This window comes from Podarcis cretensis (genome assembly GCF_951804945.1).
Source record: "Podarcis cretensis genome assembly, chromosome: 7".
Lineage (NCBI taxonomy): Eukaryota > Metazoa > Chordata > Lepidosauria > Squamata > Lacertidae > Podarcis > Podarcis cretensis.
This window is the reverse complement of record NC_137176.1, coordinates 31,529,906-31,543,592: the sequence shown is the minus strand read 5'-3', so window position 1 is coordinate 31,543,592 and position 13,687 is coordinate 31,529,906. Positions and strand designations below refer to the sequence as shown.

At 43.3% G+C, this 13,687-nt stretch overlaps 1 protein-coding gene and 1 long non-coding RNA gene across 5 annotated transcripts in view; both read right to left on the bottom strand.

Moving 5' to 3' along the window:
- The window catches only part of LOC307219805 (NXPE family member 3-like), a 53,317-nt gene extending 43,101 nt beyond the window's left edge, over positions 1-10,216 (bottom strand). Inside the window, exons 1-2 of one of the 4 annotated variants that reach the window (XM_079983290.1) lie at positions 5,999-6,075; positions 1,010-1,163 (exon numbers count right to left, since the gene is read on the bottom strand). The gene's annotated coding sequence lies outside the window, so the exon portion shown is untranslated. Of the gene's footprint in view, positions 1-1,009; positions 1,487-5,998; positions 6,076-7,724; positions 8,127-9,493 lie in introns of those variants that run through there. The other 3 variants (XM_079983289.1, XM_079983286.1, XM_079983288.1) reach the window with 3 other exon arrangements.
- A 1,809-nt stretch (positions 10,217-12,025) lies between these two features.
- Positions 12,026-13,506, bottom strand: LOC307220281. Its single transcript, XR_013840814.1, has 2 exons — positions 13,001-13,506; positions 12,026-12,806 (listed from the first exon to the last, which is right to left on the bottom strand). It is a non-coding gene; the product is annotated as an uncharacterized lncRNA (long non-coding RNA).
- Between the last annotated feature and the right edge of the window lie 181 nt (positions 13,507-13,687).

Sequence of the window (13,687 nt, the reverse complement as noted above, 5' to 3'; positions counted from 1 at the left end):
CTTCCACTTTATGGCTTCTACATCACTTGCAGGCAGCAGTCACCTTCCTGGATGAGGAAATGTCAAGCTAACCTTATTACCACATGTGAGAGGCATTCATTTGAAAACAGAGTAAAGTATGGTGTATTCAAAGGCTACAAGCTGCTACGATTTGTGATTAATATGTATCATGCCAGTGGGACGCAGGTGGCGCTGTGGGTTAAAGCCTCAGCGCCTAGGACTTGCCGATCGAAAGGTCGGCGGTTCGAATCCCTGTGGCGGGGTGCGCTCCCGCTGCTCGGTCCCAGCGCCTGCCAACCTAGCAGTTCGAAAGCACCTCCGGGTGCAAGTAGATAAATAGGGACCGCTTACCAGCGGGAAGGTAAACGGCGTTTCCGTGTGCGGCTCTGGCTCGCCAGAGCAGCGATGTCACGCTGGCCACGTGACCCGGAAGTGTCTCCGGACAGCGCTGGCCCCTGGCCTCTTAAGTGAGATGGGCGCACAACCCCAGAGTCTGTCAAGACTGGCCCGTACGGGCAGGGGTACCTTTACCTTTTACCTTTATGTATCATGCCAACTGAAGTGAATTCCAATATAAATTTCACTATTGTATAATCTTTTGCTATCAAATGTTTTATAATACCAAACTTACAGCAACAATAACAGAAGAGAACAGGCTGTGCTAAGCATACTACAGATCTGTATCATATAAAAACAAACCAGGCTGTTATAAATGTCCTGCTTATCTAATAAATGATACATTTTGAGCATTACAAAATATGGGGTGGGGAAAATGCAAAAAAGTCACAAAAGGAAACAGCAAGCATTGTAACTGTGGGTAACTTAGAGCTTCTCTGTAATGTAGTTAGAGAGAACAATGGTCAATATCCTGTCTGTGTCATTACATAAGAAAGGCAAATTGTTACACATATTACAGTGGTACCTCGGTTTAAAAACAGCCCTGTTTATTAACTATTTGGTTTACGAACTCCGCAAAACTGGAAGTAGTGTCCCAGTTTGCGAACTTTACCTCGTTCTAAGAACAGAATCCGAATGGTGGAAGGGCACCGGCGGCAGGAGGCCTCATTAGAGAAAGCGCGCCTTGGTTGAAGAACGGTTTCGGTTTAAGAACGGATTTCCGGAATGGATTAAGTTCATAAACCGAGGTTCCACTGTAGTTGAATCTACGTGGGATCAATTTTAAGACTTAAATTTTAATAACTTAAAGCAGGCAGATTTACTTTCAGACACTCAAAAGTTAATTTTGCAGTTTGCCTGCCTTGCATAGGTTTGAACACATGTGACAAAGCCAAAGTAGCCCAGGATGATGTCACTTGGGCATGTGACTAAAGTGTCATGTGTGCATAGGAAATAAATGTTCCCTGGCACAATTTTTCATCCTTGGAATAATTATGCCTTTGTGATCTGTGATTTATGCATTGTGAAGTGCATTATTTATTTACTTTGTTACTTTTTGTGCTTATGCTGATGTCCCATTTATACCTTGTTCTTGTTCTGTACATAGTATGCTTAGTGTTAAGGTTTACACTTAAGCCTCTCCTCCTCCAAGAGGGGAGGTGTTGTGGGCGGGATGCAATTCCTGCATCACACAGGGGGCGTTATGCCCCCTGCCCCACTCACCTGGCTGGCGCACCATGCCCACAGGTAAGCGCCCAACCGGGCGGCTTGGAGGGGGTGTGGTTTGCAGTTTAAGATACTGCTGCGCCAGCCATTCTGCCTCATTTTCCGCCTTCTCACTGCAAGTTAAGGTTTAGACTTATTATAAGTTATTGTAAGTATAAGTTAAGTCTGCTGCAACTGGTTTTCTTATGGACAGTGCCAATCCTGGATGTATTGGATTTGTGATCATTATGCTCATTTGCCTTCAGTAGCAGTAAAGCTCTGCTGAATGAAATACAATTGCCTCTGACCTCATGGCCTCAGTACCCAGCAATCCTCAGGGGCATTAAATGATACTACAGTACCTCTGCAATATTTTGCTCTATAATATATTTGCATTAGTCCACTGCCATGCTAACGATGGACTGTGCATGGTACAGGTTGAGGGAAGCATCAGACAGGCACGCAGGTTGAGCAAGTGGGATAGTGGGGTGAACAACTGTGGCTTGTGCCAGTAGGGCAAGCAAGAAGGATGGCGGGGGCAGAGCAGATGAACAAGAGATGCAGTGAAGTGGCAGAGTGGGTGAGCAACAAGGGCAGTGGGTGAGCAGGTTGGGTTTTGGTGGAGGGTGTTGAAGAAGCCAAGTGAGCTGCGTTTGTCGTGGTGGGTGGGTTGAGCACAGCAGCACAGACAGGGGCATAGCTGGTGAGTAAGCTGGGCTTCTGGTGGTGCTGCGGGTTCACCAAGATTGTAGATGAGATATGGAGATCGCCAGAGTGGTGCATGCTCTAGTTATCTCCCACTTGGACTACTGCAATGCACTCTGTGTGGGGCTACCTTTGAAGGTGACCTGGAAACTACAACTAATCCAGAATGCGGCAGCTAGACTGGTCACTGGGAGCGGCCGCCGAGACCATATAACACCGGTCTTGAAAGACCTACACTGGCTCCCAGTATGTTTCCAAGCACAATTCAAAGTGCTGACCTATGAAGTGCTGACCTATAAAGCTCTAAATGGCCTCGGTCCAGTATACCTGAAGGACCGTCTCCACCTCCATTGTTCTGCCTGGACACTGAGGTCCAGCGCCGAGAGCCTTCTGGCGGTTCCCTCACTACAAGAAGCCAAGTTACAGGGAACCAGGCAGAGGGCCTTCTTGGTGGTGGCACCCGCCCTGTGGAACGCCCTCCCACCAGATGTCAAAGAGAAAAATAACTACCAAACTTTTAGAAGACATCTGAACGCAGCCCTGTTTAGGGAAGCTTTTAATGTTTAATAGGTTATTGTATTTTAGTGTTTTGTTGGAAGCCGCCCGGAGTGGCTGGGGAAACCCAGCCATATGGGTGGGGTATAAATAAATTATTATTATTATTATTATTATTATTATTGGGGGGGGGACTCAGGGGAGGGGAGGGGGACTTCGGCAAGGAGCAAGGGTCAAGGGCCTTTCAGAGGAATAAGAGGTGGTATGCGGAAGATGGTGAATGAAGTTAGAAGGGGCGTCAGCCCATAGTTCTTGTATACTGAAGTAGGTGGTGGAAGCAAACCAGGAAATGGAAACAATATTGGAGTTACCAGCATTAATCCAGCCCTTCTGTCTGCTGAAAGGCATTATGGCTTCATAAAAGCATGGTGGGAGGAGGCCAGTGAGATGGGGTGGACATTTTTCCAGTGCTTTGTTTTTTTCCACAGGGGAAAAAAAATCTGTTTCCTAAGTTCATAAGTAACAATGACTGGATGCCAAATGCAAATATAATGGCAAGCTTGGCAGTTTCCATTTGTTTAGGTTTATTCTACCAAACAAACCACTATGCTGTGAAGTAGAGGGCCTCCTTCAGATACTGCCTCATCAGGACATCCATGCTGTACTTAGGAACTGAGCCTTTGGCATGGTGGCACCTAATTCCTACTTCAAATTCCTTCCCAGTACATATCAGACAGGCACCATCTTTGTTGTTCTTTCAAGACCTAATTGAAGACCTTCCTTCAAAAATAAGCTTTTCAATTGAGATCTTTACCCTAGTCTTTATCTGTTCTAGACCTGAAAAGGTTTTTACATAATGAAAGTGGTTTTAATTGTTCTTATAAATGAAATGGTGTACTTGTTTTATTGCTGATGGTTTTATTGTGAAATAACTTTGAGATACTTTATGGGACGTTATTCATAAGTGGAATTAATTAATTAATTAATTAATATACAGGTAAAAGTAAATGTGCTAAATTAGATAATTCTTTATAACACCAGAAAATGTTCCAATACAACCAGAAAATTATCCTAAGATTTATTTTCTGTGTTTTTAGTGATTCCTGTTTTTATCTGTAAGTAGACTTGAGTCCCATCTAGGAAAAAGTCAGAGTATAAATAAATTAATAATGATAATGATAGATCACCTCTACCTCTTTCCCTTTACGCAGATGCATGGGCTACGTATGCCAATAAACCAGAAGAAAACAAAACAATTTTGAAAAAGGAAAAGTGTTAAGTCCTTCATAACATGCTATATCTGAATATTTTTACTCAAACGTATGTTCTGCTGTGTTCAGTAGGCTTGCCCCTGAAAATGTGTAAATAGACGTACAGTGGTACCTCGGGTTAAGTACTTAATTCGTTCTAGAGGTCCGTTCTTAACCTAAAACTGTTCTTAACCTAAAGCACCACTTTGGCTAACGGGGCCTCCTGCTGCCGCCGCGCCGCCAGAGCACAAATTCTGTTCTTATCCTGAAGCAAAGTTCTTAACCAGAGGTAATATTTCTGGGTTAGCAGAGTCTGTAACCTGAAGCGTATGTAACCTGAAGCGTATGTAACCCGAGGTACCACTGTATAGCCTAAATTCGGCAGTTTACTGAACAGACTTTCCTTTTGTGTTTCTCATTGTCACCAAGCACTGTTATCAATATAATGAGTTTAGCAAAATATATGTAATGCCTTGTGGTTTATTAACACACACCAGGATTCAAATGCATGCATTAAATCCTCAACCTTCTTTATAAAAATAGCTTACAGGGAAAGTGTAATAATACACCTTTTGAAATGATTAACCGTAACATAAGCTCAAATGCAAATATGTGCAAATAAAGGAGCTTGGAACGTATTGATGGCTTCAAGGCATTTTTAAAGACAATTTCCTGATTTATAGGTTACAAAAGAGGCCTGCTTAGTACATCACTGACAAAAACCGGTTTACCCAAGCTTTCATGTCCTATCTTAGAAATGGATTAGAGTCATTTCACTCATTTGGTGTTTGTGGAAAGCAGGCCCCTCTAAAAAGGGACTAAAGTGTTCTGAGCACAGTCAAATAGTTTGACTTGGTTATTACTAAAGTGCAAGACTAAGAAGGAATATATACAAACGCTTGACTTTTGTACTCTAAGTGCATTTTTAAGGCCTGAGGCATTTGACCACCGCCTACTGTCAATGTCATTCAAAAAAATATTTGCATAACTGAAGGATGGGAGCGAGGAAAATGCTCATTTAGTCCATATATATTGATGTCAGAAGCAGTATTAAGATGTTATGTCTCTAAAATTTCAAATACAAACAAATTTTAATTCACTTGTCTTAGCGTTCCCATATCCTATGCTAAACATATTTTATCTGAAATAAGTCAATTTAGAATAGGTATTTTTATATAGAAAGCATTAGACAACCATCTCTCTTAAAGGTAGGTAGCCGTGTTGGTCTGCCATAGTCAAAACAAAAAAAATTCCTTCCAGTAGCACCTTAAAGACCAACTAAGTTAGTTCTTGGTATGAGCTTTCGTGTGCATGCACACTTCTTCAGATACACTGAAACAGAAGTTTCCAGACCCTTCTATATAGTGAGAAGGTGGGGAGGGGTATTACTCAGAAGGGTGGTGGGAATGGGTGATTGGCAGATAGCTGTGATGAGCCTGTTGAGGCTAAGCAGTAAATATATTGCCCAAGAACCTTGATCAAAGGCAAGAGATGTGGTATATGTGAGGCATCTAATCATAGCCTGCATTTTTATTAAGGCTTGATCAGGGCCTGTATTTTAAAATGAGCTTAAAGATTTTCAAATGTTCATGCCAGGCAGAAGACCAGCTGCCTAAGAACCTTGGCAAGATGTTTATTCTCCTGGACAAGGGGGCCCCCTGATTTATAGCAGAAAACAGCAGTCGTTAAGAGTCGTCAACAGGCTCATCACAGCTATCTGCCAATCACCCATTCCCACCACCCTTCTGAGTAATACCCCTCCCCACCTTCTCACTATATAGAAGGGTCTGGAAACTTCTGTTTCAGTGTATCTGAAGAAGTGTGCATGCACACAAAAGCTCATACCAAGAACTAACTTAGTTGGTCTTTAAGGTGCTACTGGAAGGAATTTTTTTTGTTTCATCTCTCTTAAAGTCACACATGAGCAGAGAGTGTTACATACTCACAGGCTGAGAAGGTAGTTCTATTGTATACATGCCTTTAAAATAATTAAAAACTACATCAATATTACAGACGGGATTTTGCAGGGGCCCATTTTGAGAAAACGCTGGGTGGTAGCTGTCACAAAATGGCTGCCATGGTGGCGACCCAGCCAGTCACAAAATGGCTGTCTCGGGTGGGGGGGAGGGGGAGTGGCGAACAATCACAGTATTTAATATTACAGCAAAGCATCCATTATACAAAATGCAAACTGGTGAGGCTAAGCAGTAAATATATTGCCCAAGAACCTTGATCAAAGGCAAGAGATGTGGTATATGTGAGGCATCTAATCATAGCCTGCATTTTTATTAAGGCTTGATCAGGGCCTGTATTTTAAAATGAGCTTAAAGATTTTCAAATGTTCATGCCAGGCAGAAGACCAGCTGCCTAAGAACCTTGGCAAGATGTTTATTCTCCTGGACAAGGGGGCCCCCTGATTTATAGCAGAAAACAATTCTCAAAGTCAAAGGGAATTACAGGCTGACAGCCAAGGTTACACTGACCCTACATATTACAGAAGATAAAAAAGCAGAGAAAAACATAATTAAGAGTGGGTAAATAGTAAAATAAAACCATGTGCCTCCCATTAAACTTGAGCCATATTTTCCTAAGGTTGAAAGGTCAAGAGCAGTGAAAAAGGCAACTGGCTTGGCTGGAGAAGAGGTTTTCTTTCTATCTTATTTTGAGGCTGTAAAATGTTCCTTCCTTTTTTTACTTTGAAAAGGTTTATTCTTCTAAAAAGCTATCTATGTTATGTATTAAATATATTGGCTTAAATGTAATTATGCAAAGGAATTAGAAGCTAAGAAATGTTAAATCCTTATGCTAGATTCTTATTTCATATAGTTGGAAGAGATCACAGGGGCCATCAGCCACCAGCCCAGCCCCCCTGCCAAGCAGGAAACATCATTAGAGCACACATATGGTTGTCAGGCCTTTGTTTAAAAGACCTTCAAGAGAAGGAGATCTTTCAATGATGATGTGAACTCAAGATCCTTAACATCTGTTTAAGATAAAAATTTAAGATTAAACCATTTGTTTTGGAGGGCAATAGGGCGAGGTGAGCTGGTAATTAAGGTTCCTTGTTGAGACACATGTAAGATATATTACTACTTATTTGTCATTTATAGATAGAAGAATATATAGCTTTTTGTTTCCCATAAAAGGACAAGAGGAAATGGGTGTATCTTTTGTGATTGGTTCTAGCAAACAGCCAATAGGAATTTCAACCAGGCTGATTGGACAGAGGCAGCCACAGGAGGAGCAAGGGGGCTGGATTAAGGAAATATAAGTGCTGGCCAGAATGGCAGGAGGCCAGGCCAGAGCTTGGTAACCATATACCACTGTGCCTCATATTTATTTGTCTGACAAATAAATTATTATTTTAATTTCTCTATTGCTGCGTTGAATATTTCATTCCAGCTAAGCGTTAACCACAAGCAGGGTGCTACATATGAACCTCCAACACAAGGCCACTCATTTGAACCCCATTTGCTGCTCAAACACAACACCTATTTTACTGAAGACAAGCCAATTAATTCCCCCAATTCATCTCTAAATAAAAATTACAAGCCAATTAATTCCCCCAATTCATCTCTAATTAAAAGTAATGCTACATACACACACACACACTTTTCCTCTCAAGATTACACCTCTGGGCCCTCCATTTTTCTCCCCACCTCCATTTCCTACCTTGGTTCCACAGAGGAACCGGCACCGCCATTCATTTACTATCTTTGTATCTCCTCTTAGCCCATCTGTTGGTGTCTTTGTTGGCTGTGTCCATTTTGAACTGTTCCCACTCTTCTTTTTTCTGTATCTGCTGGTCAGTCAGGAGCCTGGCACTGAGGGGTACAGAGAGCCTCCTGAAGTATGCAGCCACCTCTGACTACTTGGTTGGACTGGGCTTTTGCTCTTCCTACTGCCTGCCATCACGTCTTGTTGCTCATCTTGTGGTGCCAAAAGGACATTATCACCTATTATGGAGCTTGTTTCGTGATTTTCCCCATTAGGTTTTATGGGCCTCAAGTTACCTGAATTTAGGGAAGGGTTGTTTGTTCATTGAAAGCATCTTATACCTATTGTCAGCTGGGAAAACTTGAGAGAGAGAGAGAGAGAGAGAGAGAGAGAGAGAGAGAGAGAGAGAGAGAGAGAGAACCTGCCCTTCGACTTAAAAAATGAAATGACACAACAGAAAAAGGAACAGGGAAAGTAGAGGAAAGCTCAGGCATCAAACTTGATTTTTCAATTACCAGCTTGCATGGAAATGAGCAGCTCACAGTTCAAAAAGCGGGTCTTGGCAGCCTTTCAAGAGTAGCCTAGTGACCCAGCTGTCCTGGAAATGGCTGTAAATGCAGCCCCTAAGTTGCTGGTTTTACAGTGTGAGGCCTTGGCCTTTGGGGGCTAGCTGTAATCATCCGCTGCCATCATGGCAGGTAGGTCTCACAAGGGTGCTGTTGATACCATTGCCTCAGAGCGTCTGGTCCTGCTGTTCCTCCTTACAGGACAGGTGGGGCGGATGATCTTTGTGAGGGGAAGCAGAGGCCAAGCCCAGCTGCTGAGAGAAGCACTGAGGAACCTGGACATTCCTCTGTGTCTTGTGTTTCTGAGAGTTAGCAACAAAGCTGTGGGCTCTTCATATTTGAGGCCTTTGGTGTAAAAGGCCTATGACAACCGTACTCAGTGCTCCCGTTAAAAGGGCCCTGTCTGGTTGGCAAAATCCTATAGAGTTGATTGTTATCTGCTCTAAGAGATTCTGTAGAGCTGTAACATTATGAGGCTGGGATGGTGGGCTCAGAAACTGGCAAATGCCCGCTGCATTATATTTTCTTTGAACCTTCTAAATAATTGGTGGGTCCTCTGTGGTGACAATGAAATTGTAGCCTTATGAGGCTTTGCCCTCGGGTGGGAAAAATATTGCGCCTGGGAAAGGGAAGTGGGAGTCAACAGACACTCAAGGAATAGTTTCGGAGAAAAGGCCATCCATGAACTGGTAGAAGGAGCAAGTGTGATAAGTCACAAAAAGCATGCACGAGTTCACAATCATGTGCACAAGCATATATACCCATTCCAGATCCCTCCCCCTTTCTCCTTCCAGAGTCCTGCCCTATGAGTTCCTCTGAGCATTCAAAACAACTCTGCAGTGCTATTTTTCTGGAAAAAGAGGTACCACAACTCGCCATGAACGCCTCCCTTATTCTCTTATAATGGCCATGGCACCCACATGAGAGGTGATAGAACTGAGTTCTGGTGAGTTCTGGCTGAAAAAAGGCCCTGCAACTCTTCATGTGATTTATGAGACACTAAGTCAGGGGTTGGCAAAAAATTTTAGTCGTGGGCCGGTCCACTGTCCCTCAGACCTTGTGGCGGGCCGGAGAAGCGGCACTGGGGGGGGGAGCTGGAAGAAGAGGCGAGGGGGCAAGTAGTCCTCCCCCCACCCCATCCCCAACTGCTGCGCTTACCTTCCCAGGGGCTGCCACCACCACCGCTGCTTCTGCTTCTTGTGGGTAGGCATAGCGAGCTCATCTGCTCTGCTCTCTGGCCCACAGGAGCGCCAGGGCGGTGGCAGAGGGAAGATGAGCAGCATGAAAGGGCTGGCTCCAGAGAAGGGCTGCTTAAAATGGCACTCAACCCTGCCTTCTTCCTTCTCTAGGCAGGGCGGGGAGAAGCCAGGACGAGGGAGGGAGGAGGCGCCGCTGCATTATGTGTGAGGGAGAGGTGGGGGAAATGGAATGGTACAGAAAAAAATATGGCGCAGCTCAAACGAGCATAATCCCCACGTCGATCCACAGACAGTCCGCAGGCCAGATCCTGAAGACAATTGGGCCTGATCCAGCCCGCAGGCCTCAGTTTTCTGACCGCTGAACTAAGTAATGGTGGGAGTGCCCCCACAAGAAAAAGGGTTTCCAGGTAGACTTGGCCATAATGTTTGTTGCTAGACGTTAAGAAGCCCTGCTTTATGCTTGGAGATAGATTGCACCTTAGAAATGCATCCTGTGCTAGTAGCAGCCAACCTATATCTTTAATTGTGTTTCTTCCGCAGTGGCATATAAATTGAGGGATTGGGGTGCACATATGGAGAACCAAATTTCCCCCCCAAAGGTAACACAGCCAGTGGTGAGGCTGCATGCTCCACTACTGAGGGCTGAGAGCAGGCAGGGGCGTGGCTGATGCCACGGGGGCGTGTCGTGCATCCCAGGGGTTTGGTACGCCGCCCGCAAGGGAGTGGCACGCGTTCTGGGGCCGTGGCGCCCAGCGCGTGGGGGGGTGCGTGGCGAGTGTTGGGGGCGCCGTGATGGCACCCTACCGGAATAGTGATGCTGGGGACGGTCCGCTTCCTCCGCACCCCCGTTCCTCTGCCAGTGAACACAGCATTGTGTTAGAATAAATGTAAAAGTGACTTCAAAATTATTTTGAACTGCATATTCTAGCTCTGGAGAAGGAGCCTTCAGTAGGAAGGGTAGTGAGCTTCTGCTTATGATGGAAATGAAACTAGGCCCTTTTCAGGCCAAGAAAGTTACTGCTTGTCAACAGCATCCAATACAAGCATACCCAACAGTGTCAGATACTCTGCCCTCTCCCTGCAAGGTCTTAGGATTGTTTCATACACCTAGTTCAGAGCTTTCCAAACTGTGTGTTGCAACACATTAGTGTGTTGCCTGCAGTGTGTAGGTGTGTCACGCAAATACTCCCTACGCTCCTCCCGGGGCAGGGAAGGGGTTAGTTTAACCTCCGTTTTGCTAGTAAAACTGAATTACTGTGTTGCAAAATGATGCATGTTTAAAAAGTGTGTCACCAACATGAAAAGTTTGGAAAGCTTTGTCCCAGTTGAATGAACTGCATGTTGGGGCAGGGCGGAGTGGGAGACTCTTGTTTTAAGATGGCCATAGTTGTTGTTTTTTGTAATTGGCACCACTAGGTGGCGGTCGCAAGCAACAATGACTGAGGATAATATAACACAGTCCCCCACAGTAACCAAGATAATAAAAAAAAGGTTCCCCACAATCTGCAGAATCTATCATATGCAGGATGAGAGGATGGAATTGCATATAAGATTGCAGGAGAAAATGAAAATAGGCAGAGACGGAAGCTCTTTTTTTGCGGTAGCACAGTATTTTGAAATAAACTTCCAGAGGGGTAGAACATCAAAAGCAACAAGGAAAAATGTGGCAAATATATAAGCTAGAGTCCACTTGATCAGATGCATAAAGTATAATCATTGACAGGTAAAGGTGTATGTATGTATGTGTGTATGTATGCATGCATGCATGCTGTGATATATTTTTATGATACAGTGCTAAATATTTTTTATAAATAAATATTGTAATAGGTGAAGGGCAAGAAAATGCAAAAGTATAGCCTGTGACCATTCAAATCAGAGCTGAAATGTGTGCAAAATAAGCAGTAACTTTTATGAAAAGTTATTACAGGGGTAATAAATTAGGGTTGCCATATTTCAAAAAGTGAAAATCCGGATACAAAAGTTTTGGGTTTGTTTTTTGTTTGTTTTTGGCAAAGTTGTTGAGCTTTCTTAAATGAAATGAACACAAAATCTACACTACTGACATGGGCTGGCATACATCCAGAGATTCCCGGACATTTAAGTGATTTCCACCCAGATGCTGCTTACGAGGGCTGAATGTCTAGGAAATTCCATATGTATGGCAACCCTAACAAATGATAAAAATCATGCTAGCATTGCTAAGCTAATACCTGCAATGGGACGGGAAACAATTGTCTCTATTCAGACAAAAATACATAGAATCAAGCATCACTATTGGTTCTCATGCAGCAACTGCATGCTGGAGTCTCCCAAGAAAGTGGCCAATGTCCTTGGAGAGTAAAATGTTATCCTAGTGTTTTCTGATAACAGTTTTATGTCATCTCTTCTTTTGCATTGCAGAGAGACTAGCATGTTTGTCTTGTGCAGAAAAAGCAGAAAGGCATTAGTAGTAGACAGCAGTATATACTACACTGCAAGATTAAGTACCAAATTACCAATATACCACTCGCTATTTTGCCTCTCCTGGATTAACAGAACTGTTGGTAAAACATGACGTTGGACAGTTTATCTGTGTTTTCCATTTAGTGTTTTCTTAAGCAACAAATGTGCACAGTACAGCCAAGCGTACTTGCAGTTCCAAAGATCTAACAAAGATATCTCTCTTACACCCCTGATTGGAACACCTTGATTAGTTTTTTTCAGTAGACAGTAAAATCTTATGAGAGTGATGCAACCCACCACTTAGATTTCATCAAAGTATATTCTAATAAAAATTGAGCTAAGTATGCTTTCTATCTTAATGGGGTGTGTGCATTATAGGAGTACCACACAGCTACTCCCATGTAATAAATAAAATAAAATAAAATAAAATAAAATAAATAATTTTATTTATACCCTGCCCATCTGGCTGGGTTTCCCCAGCCAATCTGGGCAGCTTCCAGCACATATAAAAACATAAAATGTCAAACAGTAAAAGCTGTATGCTAGTTGTTCTTATTATAAAGTGTTTTACAGCATGATGGTGTTGCAATTACTATTTATATTAAGGATGGTCCTATTTATCTGATAAATATATATGGTTTATTACATGCCATATTTTAGATCACTTTCAGTATAATAATTGCTGTTACTTTATTAACAGTTACTTTATTAACTATGTATGTCTACTCAAAAGTAGTTCAGTGGGACTTCCTCTTACACAAGTATGGATAGGATTTCAGCCTTAAAAATACTTTTCTTCGGATTTGCCCCTTAATTTATTTATAGAATATCTGATGTTGGGAAAGATGGAGGGCACAAGGAGAAGGGGACGACAGAGGACGAGATGGTTGGATAGTGTCTTCGAAGCTACAAACATGAGTCTGACCAAACTGCGGGAGGCAGTGGAAGACAGGAGTGCCTGGCGTGCTCTGGTCCATGGGGTCACGAAGAGTCGGACACAACTAAACGACTAAACAACAACAACAAATACTGCTAATTCATTAAAAATCAGTGCAGTTCACAAGAACTGTAAATAAATTCTTACAATGAAAACCAAATAACGAAGTTAAAGTAAGAAATCAGGTAAGTAACTATTGTGGTAAATATTCAGGTAAATATTATTCAGATGGTCATTTCCAGTCAGTGCCTAGCACTAACAGGATAAGCCTTCCTAGTATGTGCCTGTTAACAGAAATTGGGAAAGGACATATATAATGGAAGTGGTGGCTACATATGATGACCTTGAACTAAAGACTTGCTTCCTGGGTGCTTTAAAACTAAGCTTTATCTCATCGGGCATCGTCTATGGCACATAAGCCGTGCCTGTTTCCCTTTCACTTTTTTTCACCGATTCCTATTCTATTCCACCCTTCTTGCCCCGCACATGGAGCTCCTACGATATGCAGTCGGAAACCTCAAATTCCCTCTGCCAACCTCTATGAGGCTATCTTGGCAATAACAAACCGCCACCCCCCTCCCCCGCCGCTTCGGTTGGCTGGGACGGCTGCATGTAACAATAAAGAATCTATCTATCTATCTATCTGTAAATAGAGCAGCGTGCGCGCATTGGTTCGCTTTCGTTCGGAGGGCGGGGGCTGAGGAGGGAGGGGAGCGCGCCGAGGAGAGATATAGGAGCGCCAACTGCCGCTCGCCTCAAAGCACGAAAAGGTTT